General features: G+C 41.0%; 1 long non-coding RNA gene across 1 annotated transcript; it reads left to right on the top strand.

Moving 5' to 3' along the window:
* The first annotated feature begins 1,148 nt into the window (after positions 1-1,148).
* Positions 1,149-12,664, top strand: LOC129697155 (uncharacterized). The gene is made up of 3 exons (XR_008723459.1): positions 1,149-3,053; positions 7,026-7,125; positions 11,086-12,664. It is a non-coding gene; the product is annotated as an uncharacterized LOC129697155 (long non-coding RNA).
* Positions 12,665-14,535: the final 1,871 nt, after the last annotated feature.

The following is a 14,535-nucleotide window of genomic DNA, read 5'->3' as shown; positions in this document are numbered from 1 at the left end:
GTGGGCCGAAGGGCCAGTTTCCATGCTGTATCTCCAAAATTTAAAGTGTAAAAGACAGAGTTTGACTGATAGGTCTGATAGCCTAACAGATGTGTCCTCTAATTCAATATCTGTGGTGATTACCTGTGAGTGTATTTAGGTAAACAGAATCACATGTTTCAGAGGCTTTTGGATAGGCTTGGGGATATACAAGGAATGGAGGGTTATGAATCCTGTGCAAGCAGATAAGATTAGTTTATCAAGGCATTATGTTTGGCACAGACATTGTGGGCTGAAGGGCCTGTTCATGCTCTGTACTGTTCTGTTGTATATGGACATTATCACACAAAATTAGCTTTGGCAATGTTTTTTTTTTTTATTTACTTAAGTTGCAAGGCACCTTTGTTCTCAGGGAATAGCCGGGTCTTTTTTTGATTTTTCCACTATATATTTCTGGTAGTGAGAAACTGTGGTTTTACTTCCCAATTTTAATAGCAGTTAAGCACCGAACTAATGGTTTAGACCAAATGCATTCATGTATGCAACACCTTCAAAATGTAGAAAAATGTCCTCAAGCTACAGACCCATGATCTCTGCTCACAAATGCCAAGACCCTAGTTTAATTGTCAGAACCAAATCCCAAGACATTGGAATGGGGTTGGGATGGAAATGAGTGTGTTTACAGGTTGGGTGACTACGATGCAGTGTAAACAGACATAACTCTTTAGTTTAGTTTAACTTAGAGATACAGCGCAGAAACTGGCACTTCGGCCCACCGAGTCCACGCCAACCAGTGGTCCCCACACGCTAACACTATCCTACAATTTACAATTTTTCCAAGCCAATTAACCGACTAACCTTTACGTCTGTGGAGTGTGGGAGGAAACTGGAGCTCCCAGTGAAAGCCCAAGCAGGTCACAGGGAGAACGTACAAAGTCCATACAGTCGGCACACGCAGTCAGGATTGAACCCGGGTCTCTGGCGCTGTAAGGCAGCAACTCTACCGATGCGCTGGTGTGCCACACTCTTGTTTCTCTTGATTTGTTAATCATAAATGCAATTCTGAGGAAGGACCTTTGGTCAGTAGATGAAGTGGGCTCAGTGCAATGCGGAGCAGTTCAGGAGTACAGTTGACCAGACCATTGTTATCCCTGTGAGTGATCATAATATAGGCATTATAAAGGTGTAAAGGTATCAACTCACATACACAACATGGGACCTCAAACAACCTTTAGACAATGGTTTCTCAACCATCATAAGGACACAGGGTGCAGTAGATCAAAACTGAACCCCTGTGCACCTTCATTTACTCCCTGAACACAGGAACAAAATCTGGGTCTTACCAAAAAAAGGCACCAAGTGCCATAAAACAACCATAAAAATAAATGGAAGCACAGACCTTGGATTGTCTAATCTGGAACAAACTCTGGGAACAAATTCCAGAAACTCTGCTGAGTAACAGCAGCAAGTTCATGTCGAAACAAGGAACAGCAGATTGTGTTTACAAAAAAAAACACGATGTGGTGGAGTAATTCAGCGGATGAGGCAGCATTTCTGGAGAACTTAGATAAATAACGTTTTGGGTCTAGACTCTTTTTCAGACTCTCGAGAGATGTCCTCTAGAGATACTGCCTCACCCATTGAGTTACTCTAGCACTTTGTGTCTATCTTGTAAACCAGCATCAGCAGTTCCTTATCTCTAGGTTTGTACCTAATTGTTCTTTTTTAGTTCCTTACTGCTGCAACATTTATTTTAAACTAATCCCAGTTTTCTGAAGGCCAGAGTTTTGACATGAGTTTTATTTAAGTTAATGCACTTATTATTTGTTAGTTCGTTTTCAGGATCTGCGGCAGACCCAGGTTGTTGGCAAGGCCAGTGTCTACCACCCATCCTTAACGGCCCTTGAGGAGGTGGTGGTGAACCATCTTCTTGAACTGTAGCAGTCCCGGTGAGTGAACTCCCACAGGGAGTGGAGCAGCAAGATCTAGGATTTAAATCTCACAACAACGATGAAACGCTGAAAGATTTCCAATCGGCAGAAGACATGAGGGACATTTTTTCTATACCCCACCCTGAGAGCAACATCAATTATTTATTTAAGCAAACTGAAACAGATGTCTCATTTAATTTAATCTTACAATTTATACATCCCTGTCAATTATCAAAATATTAATTTAAACAATATATTTTTCAGTTAAGGGCAGAGCAATTGGTTCTAATTAAAATGGGTTTCCACAAGCTAAGAAAATGCGGTCAATGATATTGAAAGCAAAATCTTCAATGACACAAAAATAGTACGAGTGTAAGTAATATAGGGGCCTGATTCAGACAGAAATGCATCTGATGAAACTTTTACTATATTTAGCATGCAACGCTGGTTTGTTATTTTGGTAATCCTGAAGATTTAAACCAGATTAACCATAGCAAGGAAAACATATGTTGAGTGTTCAATATAGTGCATGTTCAGGCCGTGGGATCTCCAGTCTTAATTTGATAAGAACGGATTTTATTTGGATTTTGAACAATTTGTAAGAAATAATAATCAGTGGAATTTCTCCCTTTACCATAATTCTATAATACCAAAGTGATTTGTCACAGAAGATATGTCTTGTAATTTGGTTCTCTTATCTAGCCTGTTCATTGGAAAATGATTTTTTCTATCATTCATTTGCACTCCGTATCCAGTTCACTTGAAGGAAGTTTAGCATCCTAACGGAATGTGGACTGTGGTGAGCAAGGGAGAATCATACTCTGTCAAAAATACCATCTGTTCTCGTTCCTGTTTCATAGCTGGCCTCCCCAGTGACTGCTATCATGAAGAAACTTAAAACAGGATTAAACCAAAGCTCGATCTCTACCTCACAGCTGCCAGATTTTCTTTAGCCGCATGAGCTCAGTGCAGAGAGAGAAAAGTGATGCACACATGCTTATACTTTGCCATTTTGTGGTTGCAGAGCAAAGGAAAGATTCCTTTCTCATATCGAGGTCTGTGACACTGCGTAACCCCACACCAGAAATGAGTGGTACAATTGGCTTCTGAGAACACATGAAATTATGTGGTCGAAATAGTAAGGTATGATGCAACGTACAATATTAAGTCTATTGATTATGTAAAGGTTAAACGTCAACATGTTTATATTGATATCTCAGAATCGAAAACATAATTTCAATACAATTATTTTGAATATGGCACATTTCTTGTGTACATTTCCCACATAATTGTGCAATTAAGGCATGCTGGCCTAGTATAGGACTAAACATTTTAACATGCAGAAAAGTTTGAAGGAAACTTGTGCCAAACTCAGTTGGTGGCACAGTGGTGCAGCTGGTTAAGCTGCTACCTCACAGTGCCAGAGACCCAGGTTCAATCCTGACCTTGGGTGATGTCTGTGTGGAGTTTGCACACTTTCCCTGTGATCGAGTGGGGTTCCTCCGGGTGCTCTGGTTTCCTCCCACATACTAAAGAGGCGGGGGATTGTAGTTTAATTGGTCAGTGTAAGTTTTCCCTTGTGCACAAGGGGTGGATGAGAAAGTGAGATAACAAAGAGATTGTGTGAATGGGTAAAGAGCCTGTATCCACGCTGTATCTCCAAACTAAAGTAAACTAAAGCTGCTTTGTGCCAGTTTTACAATAGAAGAATATTGCATTTGAGTATTCCCTCTGTTCCCCTTTTCAGCAGTGTGATGTAACCCTCATTTAGGGCACAATTTCAGACCCTTAAAGCATAATGTTCAGAGATACTGCATGGAAACAGGCCTTTGGCTCACCGAGTCCACGTTGATTATCGATCACCTGTTCACATAAGTTCTATGTTATCCCACTTTCGCCTCTACTTTTTACACACTGGGGCAATTTACAGAGGCCAATTAACCTACGAACCTGCATATCTTCAGGATCTGGAGGGGAACTGGATAAAAGAGGAAACACCTGGAGGAAACTCATGCAGTCACAGGGTGAATGTACAAACTCCACCCAGTCAACACCCAAAGCCAGGATCATAAGCGGATCTCTGGCAGTGTGAGGCAGTGGTTCTACCAGCTGTGCCATGGTGCCTCCTTAAACTGGAAGGACAACATCTTATTGTCTATCCAGGCACTTTGCAAACTTCAGGAATGAACATTTGAATTTTTCACCTTCAAGTAAATTGCTCTATCATAGTTTCTGGATGTTAACAGGTTTCTCTCTCCACAGATGCTGCTGGTCTTCCAGCATTTCTGTTTTTGTTTCAGATTCCAGCACCTGCAGTTTTATTTGTGTTCTACCTGATTTTTGCGATTTGCCATATTGCAGCCCTCAGCTTTCAGCAACTAATCCATCAAGTTCACCTAATCAGGCATTGCATGTTACATATCATAGAAACAGAAACATAGAAATTAGGTGCAGGAGTAGGCCATTCGGCCCTTCGAGCCTGCACCGCCATTCAATATGATCATGGCTGATCATCCAACTCAGTATCCCGTACCTGCCTTCTCTCCATACCCCCTGATCCCCTTAGCCACAAGGGCCACATCTAACTCCCTCTTAAATATAGCCAATGAACTGGCCTCAACTACCCTCTGTGGCAGAGAGTTCCAGAGATTCACCACTCTCTGTGTGAAAAAAGTTCTTCTCATCTCGGTTTTAAAGGATTTCCCCCTTATCCTTAAGCTGTGACCACTTGTCCTGGACTTCCTGACATCGGGAACAATCTTCCTGCATCTAGCCTGTCCAACCCCTTAAGAATTTTGTAAGTGTCTATAAGATCCCCTCTCAATCTCCTAAATTCTAGAGAGTATAAACCAAGTCTATCCAGTCTTTCTTCATAAGACAGTCCTGATATCCCAGGAATCAGTCTGGTGAACCTTCTCTGCACTCCCTCTATGGCAATAATGTCCTTCCCCAGATTTGGAGACCAATAATCCTGCTTTGGGTTATTTTCCCTCCACTTCTGGTAATCAGGTTTTATTCCTCTCTTCCTATTTAAGAGTCTGTCTCACTTGGGTGTCATTTGCACATCACGCAGGTGGCGCTCAAAGATTTTGTGAATCCCAAAATCCTGAGGGGCCACGCGCGACCGCGCATCACTGCCTACGCCACTACGTCTCACCACGCGAGCGTGACGTGTAAATTATGTAGTGTAAATGACGAGCAACTAATGCCCAAGTGGGACAGGGCCTTTACTCTTTCTCTAAACATACCTTTTCTTATTCAACAGCCTTCACCGCATTCTCTAAAGTGACATTAGCCCTACTTTTGCCATCCTCCACCATCATATCACAGAACCTTGTTTCATCTTCTCTGTGCCGCCCTCTTTCTCTGCAACTTAAAACTTTTCATCTTTAACTTTTCCCACTTTGGGTAAAATGTCATTTAATGTCAAGAACACAATTTCTCCTTTCATAGATGCTGTCTGACTTGTTGAGTATTTCCAGCACTTTCTCGTTATAATCGCTTGGCCAATCCCTTTCTCCTTTCTAAACAAATGAAAAGTTTGACCAATCTTCTGGTCTTCTGGAACTCCGTCTCTATAACTTAAAGTAACTCTGTTACTTCTTCCCTTATTTTTCTTAACAGCACCCGGTCTTCAGAATTGAGGTTGAGTCTGCCGGGCTTGGTGGGTCACCAGATGACATTGGAGTCCAGTTCTGGATGTACACATTCTTCAACAGTGCTCATTCAGTGTATTGTGGTTGCAGTTCTGGGATGGACCCCTCTTTCCTCCGGCTGAATCACCATGGAATCAAGCCATTATACTTTGAAATGCATGATAGCAGCTTGTCTCTTCCAGTCACTGATGTCTACTCCCAGAGGCTGGACGTGCGTTTTTTGTGTTATTGCCATTTGGCATCTTTTGAGTGCTGATCAGCAGAGAGCTGGGAGAATGGAACGTGATGAGGGGAAGCAAAGATAGACGCAAAAAGCTGGAGTAACTCAGCGGAACAGGCAGCATCTCTAGAAAGAAGGAATGGGTGACATTTCAGGTCGAGACCCTTCTTCAGACATGGTAAGGGGGATGGCTCCCTAGCATCCAGAGGTAGAGGCCTTTCACTCTTACATATTATGACACAGAAGGAGATCATTCCGCTCATCAACCCTATGCTGACCCCAAGCTAAGCACTCCCATCAGACCTTTTTCCCATTCTTCTTATTCTTTCCCAAACCTATTCTTTCACGAGTGCCCATCAACTTTCCTTTTAATACTTTTGTCACCTACCGTAAATAAGGGGAAAGTTTTCAGCATGGAAGCCTCCAGGTATCACAGCTCGACAAATGCCATCGATCCTCCCATACCAGAGGTCTTTTACGGTATGAGGAAAGCCTCCACACGTTGACCTTACTGTAGTAACTTGCTGCTCACCATCTCAGCAAATAACATCCACATTTAATGGCTTGGAGGATCACGACAAATGGGACTTGTTCCTAGTCAATGATATTGGGGCCACAGACTTTTTCCTCCACCTCCACAGGGTGTTTCAGGGCAATTTTTCCTTGATGCTTTTGCCATCGATGACCCTACCACAGGTAGGGTGGCACAGTGATGCAGCTGTAGTGTTGCTGCCTGACAGCACCAGAGACATGGGTTCGATCCTGACTATGGGTAATCCTGCCTATATGGAATTTGTACATTCTCCCTGTATCACATGGCTTTCCTCGGGTGCTCTGGTTTCCTCCCACATTCCAAAGATGTGCAGATTTGTAGGCAAATCAGATTCTGTAAATTGACCCTAATGTGTAGGGTAGAATCAGTGAACGGGTGGTCACTTTTCAGTGTGCACTCGGTGGGCCAAAGGGCATGTTTCCACACTGTATCTCTAAAACTAAAAGTCTAAACTCCTGACAGCATTGCCTGGGGTTCATTAGAATATCTGAGCCTTGCTTTGCTCAGCAAGGTAACAATGGTCATGCGGGGGAACAGCCAACAATACAATGCAAAAATGTCTGGTGATTTATCCAATTTCAAATATTCCAAACCTCTTAATATTGCTCCTTTTGGTATGTTTATTCTGTCCTGCTCTCAATTACGAAGCCTGTAAAAACAGACTTGTTTTTTTTATTTTTTCACAGGATGCAGATGTTGCTGGCATGGTTACAATTTATTGCTTCATCTCTTAGCTGCCCCTTTAAACATCATGTAAGGTCTAGAGTGACATGCAGGCCCGACAAGGTAAGGATAGCCTATTTCTTTCCTTGAAGGACATCAATGAAGCAAATAGATTTTATGGCATTCTAAAATTTTCATGACCACCTCGACTGATATTAGGTCTTTATTTCAAGTTTATTTACGTACTTGAATTTCAATTCCCCACCTGCCGCAGTGGGGGTCAAACTAATAATCATGGATTATTAGTCTAAGCTTCTGGATACAGATTCAGTAACTTAATCACTGCAGTCTTAACTATTTGGAATTACACACAGATCTTCCACCTCCACACATAGGTTATCAGTGAGGAAACAAGGAACTGCAGATGCTGGTTTACTAAAAAGGGCACAAAGTGCTGGAGTATCTCAGCGGGTCAGGTAGCATCCATGGAGAATATGCATAGATGACATTTCAGGTTGGGACCCTTCTTCAGTCTGAAAAAGGATCCCAACCCGAACATCACCTATGCATGTTCTCCAGCGATGCTGCCTGACCCGCTGAATTACTCCAGCATGTTCTCCAGAGATTCCCCAGCACTTGATATCTTTGGTTATCTATGTGTTCCCTGAGAAAGCCTTATCTTTCTTTGCTTTCTATATGTTTCCAATACATCTTTTAATTTTTCTTGACTGTACTTTCTCATGTCGTGCCATTTCTATATTGTAAATCTCTGGCTGTGATTTCCATTTGACTTTCACCCCCTGTTGTTTTTTACTCTTAATGGTTTCTCCATATCTGACAAAAGTCTTTATCCCTTGTCTTGTACACTGCAGCTTGCTCCTTGATATACCGTTCGTTCCCTGACAGTGAAATGATTCCACATTTAGGGGTCCCACCGTTGTTTCCTTTTGGAAACATATATGCTCAGAGCCCACGCTAATTTCTCCTGAATGCCACCCACCACTCCGACTTGTCGTCCCGCAGCTGTGTTCTGCTCCACTATTATTAAATCGCGTCTCCACTCAGTAAAATTGACCTTTATCCGACTGAGAATTTTTAATCCTTGTCTATTTTTGTCCTTTTCCACGGCAGTGCCAAATCCAAGTAAATAATGGTCACAACCACCAAAGTGCGATCCAACTGAATCTCCCACCTGCTGTCCTGATTCATACTCTACAACTAAGTACAGAACCGTGCTGCGCTATGGATCAAAAGTTCCAAATAAGCCATTTTTTTTAAAAAACACTCAAAAATGTTTGCACTCATCCCAGTTAATAATGATGCCTAAAACCCCTTACCATTGTCAGGTTTTTTTTACATCGAGGGATGTACATCGAGGGAGGTAGGTGCCTGGAACCCGCTGCCAGGGATGTTGGTGGAGGCAGATATTATAATTGTATTTAAAAGGCTTTAGAAAAACACATGGACGTGCAAGATAATGGGGGAATAAGGATCACGTGCAAACAGCAGAGATTAGTTCAACTTGGCATCACATTCAGTGCGGACATTATGGACCTAAGGACCAGTACCTGTGTCAGAGAGTCATAGATATGTACAGAGACTAAACAGGCCATTTGGCCGAAATTGCCCCTGCTGGCCAAGATGCCCCATCTACGCTGGTCCCACCTGTCTGTGTTTGGCCCATATTACTCTGTCTTTCCTATACATGCACCTGTGCTGTACTGTTCTATGTTCTTTTGATTTCTGCCTATCTCCAAAATCTGCTTGTCTCTCTTATTTTTTTGGACATCTCTAATGCAAGCTCAGTAGTGTGATTAGCCTTACTTTTTTTTTTGCCGTTTCAACCTTTATTGACTCATTGGATAGTAAAGAACAAGGAAATTATGCTGAAACTAAATAAAACGTCAGTTAGGTCACAGCTGAAGTGATGCAAATAGACCTGGTCAGTAAGAATGTTTAAAAAGCATTTGGAATATACTTCTTCGTTTATTTTTAAGGCGACTCACCTTTCTGCCTAGTGTAAGCCTTGTCAGAAGGATCAGAGGGGAGATAAAGAGAAATGTTTACATCAAAAGGATGTTTGGGATCTTAAATTAATTGGCAGTATAAATAATAGAAGGAAAAATCCACATTGACTGAAAAGTATTTGGATATGCATATGCAGGGTGGCACAGTGGTGCAGGGATATATAGTTGCTGTCTTACAGCTCCAGAGACCCTGGTTCTATCCTGACTACAGATGCTTGTCTGTACAGAGTTTCTCCCCTTGACCTGTGTGGGTTTTCTCCGAGATTTTCGGTTTCCTCCCACACTCCAAAGATGTACAGGTTTGTAGGTTAATTATCTTGGTATAAATGTAAATTGTCCCTGGTGTGTGTAGGATAGTGTTACTGTGCGGGGATTGCTGGTCGGTGCTGACTCGGTGGACCAAATGACCTGATTAGAGATATCATCCAATTCGACACTCATCCAATGCAACTATGTAATCAGGTGTTTGTGAATCACCTTATGATCCAGTTGCAGCCACCAATCAAGTTTGTTTATGTAACAAACACCTTTTAACTTAATTAACTGACTAAATCAAGGTCTAACAAAGAAGAGTTTAGGTCCTCAGCAATTTAAGGATCTAGAAATCGATGTAAAAATATGAACTGTTTATGGTTTAGATCAATTTTGTTCGGACAGGACTTGAAACAAGGACAAATAGAGGTTCCTGAATGCGTCTCAATTTCTCTCATTAATCATTGACTCCACAATGTGTCTCATCCCACAGAAACAAAATAAATATATTTATGCTACTTATTTGAAGGTGTTTTTAGGTAGGAACCCATTTAAGATAGAAAAAGGGATCTCACCACTTCTTAAGGATTTGTTGCCAGTGTGGAGTGTATGTGTTCACTTATTTTTAAGAAGACTCACCTTTTTGCCTGGTGTAAACAGAGACACTATGACCTGCAGAAACTGGAATCTTGAGTAAATCTCTCTCATCTGTATCCGCATATTACTTGCCAGGCTTTGTCCCAGCCCCACCTCTTTTCCAGCTTTCTCCCCACTACTACGTTCAGTCTGTAGAAGGGTCCCAATCTGAAAAGTCACCTGTCTATTCCCTCCACAAATGCTGCCTTATCGTGTTGAATTACTCCATCATTTTGTGTTTTGTAAAAAAGCTGAGATGTTGTTTAGTTCACCATCTCCACATGTCCTAACCTGTACAAAAGAAGGGGTTATTTTGCTCTCAATTCTGACGAACTTTTAAGATAACGATGTGTTCGTACATTTTCTTGTTGCTGTACGTATTGCCTGAAACATATATCTGATTATTTTCAATTAAATCACTGTGTTACTACACAGACTCTAGAATTAGTCTTCCTTTGGCTCAGCTTTTTGTTTATTTCAGCGCAGCCTTCAACAGCTGAAGACAAAGGTCGAAACGCAATATATCATTGGTCACACCCCTTGTTTTCAGTAAGAATTGGACGGGGTCCAGAGACAGATTGTGGATCCCCGTTTACACTGGGTGATCACTACAACAAAGTTCCTATCTTTGCCCCATTATGAGACAATTGATAAGTGGGTTGTACAACCAGGTCAGCTTCTTAACACCCGAGTCAGCTATCTCACCATTTTCCTTTGTTCGGGACCCTCACTAATGTTCCCTGAATACCATTGTCTCGCAACTATTTTCTCCTACAAAATGTGCACGTAGGCTGATTACCCTCTATCTAATCCAATATAACAGGATAATATAAGTTGAACGAGACATGCTGTGGGTGACCCTCCTTACCCTCATTCAACAGCAAGATTAGTCACTGGAATTGCCAGAAGTACTGGCATGATGGAAATGTCTGCCTGTTCCATGCAAATAAAGTCAACTTTCCTGGACAATGTAAACGCTGGAGGGGTCAGTGTGGGTGGGAATCGACAGACATGATCTCAGTGTAACCATCATAATTGTGCTGAGATCGCAAGCCAAGGAATTTTGAGGCCATAAAAAAGTCCCCCAGCTATTTCAGAAATGACCAGCCCTGAAACTTAAAATTCACACTTACGTTATACGAGAAAATGTCTTAATGTTTCCACACAGGACTTTGTCCCTGCCAATATCTCTCAGCCCAAGATATCTTCGTGATCTGCTGAACAATCAGTTGAACCGACCAGAGTGGATCCAACAATGATGCACGTGGGTGGAAACAATGTAGGAAGCAAACAAAGTTCTGTGCCATCAGAAAACAACCTATCCAAGACGAGAATGGAATTAGTAGAAATGTGTTGCAGTGAATACATTCCATATGAAGCAGTACACAAAACCTCTGTGGTGTTGGACCACCCAGAGGTGAACACATTTAAGGAATTTAGCCTGTGATCAATTTTGTCCCTTCCAGACCATAACTGACAGCAGGAATATTTATTTCAGCTGCTGTAAATTAAAGGAAATCTTAAAACATGCCCCCAATATCCTCTTCTACAGCACAACACGGAGATAATGGGGAGAAAGGAAAAGTGCATAACACTTAGAAGTAAGTTTCACATGCTCATCTAACCAGACCTTCTCTTTAAAACAAAGCAACGCAAGCTGCCTCCGCAACCAACTCACCCGATAAGTATCTTTACAACCCAAAAATAAAAATTCCAATTTAACCCATAATGATTACCAAAATTACAGGGAAAACCATAAATATGTCAGTTTTAATCATGTTAAAGAAAGAAGCTGCATCTCTGGATCTGTCGCTACAATCTATTTTTAGTTCCACAGTGATATCTCTGATAACACCCTGTTGGTATTAAAACTCAAACAATGCTTGGAAACATGGAGAAGGAATGTAAAATCATATAATTGCTGGTCCGCTTCATTTCTCTTGTGTGTGCATCAGATTTGCTGTAAAAAAAGGAAGGCAAGCTTACCAATTGCAATTATTTTCCTAATTAACGTTAATAGTTCGGTTATTTTTATTGGACAATATCCCAAATAATTTCGTGCTTTAAGGTATCTGTGATGTGTATTGGAATAAAAAATGTGATGCATAAAACTTCTGCAAATGGAAGTGGATATACTGCTAATGTGTCATCAGCTGTCTCGGTTTATAACGTGGACATTTCAACCGTATGACTGACGGTGTTCCTGATACTGAGTAATAACAGCACAGTCCTCATTATATAATCCAGATTAATTATTGTTAAGCATGACAAGGTTGTAGGCAACCTGTCTTGCTGAATGCAACCAGTATATCAAGTGTATAGTTTGGGCCAAAGCAAGTCAGGGCTGGAAAAATAAAGCTATTTTTGGATTTGTCATGCTGGGGACTAAGAAGTGTAGGTGGCTCTTGGAAAATTGACTCCCCAGGCCATTTTAAAAGGCCAGTACTGAAATGAAATAAAGTAGATCTACGTAATTATAAGTACATGTGTGTTCCACGTAATTAAAGTACAAGTTTGCATGGCGACCCTCCTTGACGTCTCAGGGTAAATAAAAACGAACACAAACACATGATTTATTTTCTGTTATTTATATTTTTAAATGTATTTCTTGCCAGGGCATCGTATAGGTAGAAATTAAAATAGGCACAATGACATTTTGGAAAGTGATTCATTCTGAAACAAACATAAAAGTTCTAGGCTTCCACTGCAATTATGTTCAAGTTAATAAAATTATATTTATGCATTGAGTCTCATCTATTACATGTCATTTTACTGAAACACAGTTTCCAGGGTTTTCTTAGGTACTAATGAAGCGCTCCATTAAAGGGGTTATATACTGTAAATAATGACACTTATGAATGTTTCATCTAGCTCAATGATTCCCATTTAATTGAATGTGAGGTTAGATAAATATGCAAAGTAAAATAGATTACTTTAGAGAAATACTGTTAAGTCTGTTAAATACATGTAATTTGTCATTGTCAGCAATGTAAAAGGTTTGCATTTATATAATGCCTTAAATACATTTCACTCATATGGCTGAAAGCATATCACATAAAATGAATGCTGAAATGCCAATGATCATTGTGACTTGGAATAACTGGTAGCCACTTTTAGAGGATTGGATCACGTCCAATTTCCCGTTTATAGTTATATTTGTTGAGTGAGCCCCCTTGGCTAGAACATGTGGAGAACAGCTCTTGTTTAAATAATCCCATGGGCCTCAGTCCGATGTCCTATTTCAAGGACCTAAGTTTTAATAATTGAGAACTTCAAACTTCTTCCGCATCAGCCATCATTATATATGTTCACATTTTGCAGTGGGAAAAAAATGTAGTCTGTGTTTTTCCAATGAGATTATTCAGATAGTTCACAAGTGAAAATTGTTATCTCTGTGGCTACTTTATGATTTAGACCTCCCAACATAGAGCTTCCCATGGCAGGAGTGCATACCAGGAATTTAGGCCACAAATTGAGTGCTTGCAATCCTTATGTGTGCTTCTTCACAACAATCCACAAAATAGCAGTGGCGGCTTACATTCATGCAGTGCCATGAGTGGAAAGAAACTGTTTAAGGCATGCCACAATGGCATATCAGATTAAACAAATATTACCAACAAATTGGAGGTATTAAGAGGTGTGAATACAGCATCAGTCAAAAAAAAGGGATCTAGATATAACATCATAAATAGAGTCATACAGCATGGAAACAGGCCCTTTGGCCCAACTTGTACACACCGAACAACAGTGTCCCATCTACACTTGTCCCACTTGCTTGCATTTGGCCCATATCACTCTAAATCTATCCTATCCATGATTCTGTCTAATTGTTTCTTAAACGTTGCAATAGTCCCTGCCTCATCTACCTCCTCTGGCAGCTCGTTCCACACACCCACCACCCTTTGTGTGAAAATGTTATCCCTCAGATTCCTATATAAATCTATTCCCCATCTCCAGGCAAGAGACCCTGTGAGTCTACCCGATCTATTCATCTCATGAATGTATAGAGCTCCATAGGATAACCCCTCATCATCCTGTGCTCAAAAGGAATAGTTCCCAGCCTACTCAACCCAGCTCAGACCCTCGAGTCCTGAACAACATCCTCATAAATCTTCCTTGTACCCTTTCCAACTTGACAACATATTTTCTAGAACATGGTGCCCGGAACGGAACACAATGTGGCTTTTAAAGGAAAAAGAAGTTTAGGACTAAAACTGCCTAAAACAATTGGCTGAATATTAATGGTTGGGTGTAAGGGGAGTGGAGGATGTGTAATAGTCAGAGGCAAAAAGCTTTAGTGCTCTCGCAGGATTGTGAAGGGATTTGGATGGAGGAATGGGAATTACAAAATTAAATTTCTTGAAACACACACGGATGAATGACTGGTGAACAGAACTGGGCACCAAGTAGCAGAGTTTTGGATGTGATTACCTTTATAATGCGGGGAGAAGTAAGAAAACAATTGAATAGCAAATCCCTAAGGTCTTCATCTTCTTCTTCTTGCTTATGGCATGCACAGCCTAAAGTTGTAGGACAACGTGTTCTATTTGATCTTATTTGATTGTGCACACCAGGTTGATTGCATTCATCGAAACAGGGCGGACCACGTGAAAGTTGC

The sequence above is a fragment of the Leucoraja erinacea genome, chromosome 5, assembly GCF_028641065.1.
Source record: "Leucoraja erinacea ecotype New England chromosome 5, Leri_hhj_1, whole genome shotgun sequence".
Taxonomy (NCBI): Eukaryota; Metazoa; Chordata; class Chondrichthyes; order Rajiformes; family Rajidae; genus Leucoraja; species Leucoraja erinaceus.
Note: the sequence above shows the minus strand (reverse complement) of the source record. Positions and strands in the feature narration are given on the sequence as shown.